Genomic DNA, 2845 nt, shown 5'->3' on the forward strand with positions numbered 1-2845 from the left:
GAACCCGTACAGAGATTAATTACTGAAAATAAAAGATAAATTTTAAAGTTTTTTCTTAAGAAATGTTTGATAACTATCTCGACATTATAAAGATTTCGCATGTGAAATTTCAATCTTAAAATGAATATTACTTTGTATGATAGATAGGCAACATGCGAAAAGAAGAAAAAAAAAGACATGAGAAAAACATTGCTTTATAAACCTTGAGACTTAATAACAAAAATTTATATTTTGCATATGAAAGCATTGTAATGTTTACTGATAATCTGCCAAATTGCGTTTATATTCACTAACTAATTTAAAAGTTATAGCACGAAAACTATAACAAAATGGTGAGAGAGTTAACAGCTTTTTACTTATATATGTTACTGGAAACGGTCCATCTTCGTGTTCTTGTCAGAATACTGCCCCAATTCCAATGTCTGAAGCATCAGCCTGAACAGTGAATGGTTCATTAAAGTCTGGCATTCTAAGAATTGGTGAGCTTCCCAACATTTTCTTTAACTTTTGGAATGCCGCCTGGTGTGGTTGTTCCCACTTCACCTTGTTGGGCAAGCCCTTCTTGGTCAGGTCAGTCAATGGTGGGCTAGGTTGTTTTCAAAAATCGACCTCAGTAAAGGTTATTGGCAAATCCCGATGGAGACGGGATCTAAAGAGAAAACAGCATTTGTGACACCAGATGTATGTTACCAATTTAAACGGGCACCATTTGGGTTAGTCAATTCAGCAGCAACATTCAACCGCATGATGAGGAAGAGCTGCACGACACCACCAACATCAAGCACTATGTGGATGACATTCTGACACACACTGCAAAATGGGAAGACCATCTGAAGAGTGTTAGACAACTGTTCCAGTGAGTGAGGGCAGCAGGTACACCAGCTCCAACGACCAATCAGCAAGTCAGATTCTTCCTGGGGTTAGCGAGATACTACAGGAAATTCATCCCAAATTATGCTGAATTTACTGCCATCTAGTTTTGACATGATGGCCTCTGGGTTGCCCACAGGTTCAGAGTCTATCTTTGTCACGAGGTTCAGCTTCCAGGGGTCTATGCAGAAACAGTTTGATCCGTCCCTCTTCTTCACGATTACAACTGGTGAACAGTAGGCTGAATTTGAAGGCTCGATGATTCCAGCTTCCAACACTGCCTCAACTTCCTGCTTTATCAAATCTCTCATTGCATAAGGCATCTGATAAGGCTTCATTTTGACTGGATCCCTGGTTGTGGTCTCGATCTTATGTTTGCACAATATCTGTCTTTCCCGATTTATCCATGAAGATAACTGCATATTGGCACAGTAGGTTTTGTAATTCTATAGTTTACTTGCCAGTCAGTTCCTCGCTGATGTTTACATGTTTCATCTCCACCTAGTGGTCTTAGGTCTAGTAGTTCCTCATCTTCTAAGACAAAGTCACTGTCTTCTAGTGCTGCATCTATGATGGCCACACTTGCAACATCTATCTCTGTTTCAATAGCTGCACCAGTTAGGTCTTCTCTCCCAAAATACTTCAACAGATTGGCATGGTTGATCTTGATCTTCCCATTCACCTTGTAGTCCATTATGTTGAGTACTTCCTGTACTTCAAAAGGTCCTTTCCATTGTAGGATGAGTTTGTTGTGGTCTGTAGGCAGCAGAACTAAGACCTTTTGTCCAACCTCAAAATGTTGATCCTTGGTCTTCTTGTCATAAAAATGCATCTGACTACCTTGAGCTGCATACAAACTCTGTGGAGCGAGTTGACAGGTTTCTTCCAATCAGTTTCTGAGGTCTAACACATACTGATATGTGTTCCTTACTTCTGACTCTTCTTCTTTTGTCCATAGGTCTTTCATTATTTGCATCGGACCTCATGCTGTTCTTCCAAACAGTATGTTGGAAGGGTGAAAATCTTGTACTTGCTTGTGGGACTTCTCAATAAGCGAATATATGATACTGCCTGCAAGTACCTGTCCCAGTCATGTGGTCTCTCTTGGCACATCTTCTTTAGCATACTCTTTAAAACTCCACTGACTCTCTCACAAAGTCCATTACATTTAGGATTGAAGGGGTAGTAAAGAGTTGCTGAGTACTGATGAGTCTGCACACTTCCTGCATCAGTTCTGAAGTAAACTGGGTCGTTCTATCACTCAGGATTTCTCTCAGAAAGCCTGCTCTGCAAAATATCTCCAGGAGGACTTCTGCTACTCTCTCTGTCTCTATCTTAACCAGTGCTATTGCTTCTGGGTAATGTGTCGCATAGTTGACTACTATTAGAACATACCGGTTGCCCTTGTCAGATACAAGTGCTAGTGGCCTGATCAAGTCCACAGCTACTCTGCTGAATGGTTCTTCTATGAGAATCATCTCCTCCAGTGGCACTTTGACTACCTTCCTTCTAAGTATTGTCCTTTGGCAGATGTCACATGACCTGCATAACCTACTCACATATCCGATGACTCCCGGTCAATGGAAGTTACTGGTGATTCTGTCTGCCATTTTCTTTGTTCCTAGGTGTCTTCTCCCACAATTGAATCATGAGCCAACTTCATCACTTGAGTCCGGTATTCTGTTGGTACTATGATCTGTTTAACTTTCCCAGTATAACTGTCTAGATAGATTCAGTATAGAACTCCCTTCTGGTTCTCTATTCTATAAGTATCTTTCCCCTTTGTTTTGTGCTCAACTTTCTTTTGGGCATTGTCCCAAAATTTCTGCAGTGGAGGGTCTTTCTATTGTGCTTCCTTTAATTCTGGCAAACCCAAATTTGGGATATCGCCTTTTGACACTTGCAGGGGCTTGATGTCTTGTTTGCTTTTCTTTTCCTGAGCTCTGGTAGTGACTGCAGATGCTTCGTCAATCTT

This window comes from Limulus polyphemus, unplaced genomic scaffold (genome assembly GCF_000517525.1).
Source record: "Limulus polyphemus unplaced genomic scaffold, Limulus_polyphemus-2.1.2 Scaffold1745, whole genome shotgun sequence".
In the NCBI taxonomy this organism is placed as follows: Eukaryota; Metazoa; Arthropoda; class Merostomata; order Xiphosura; family Limulidae; genus Limulus; species Limulus polyphemus.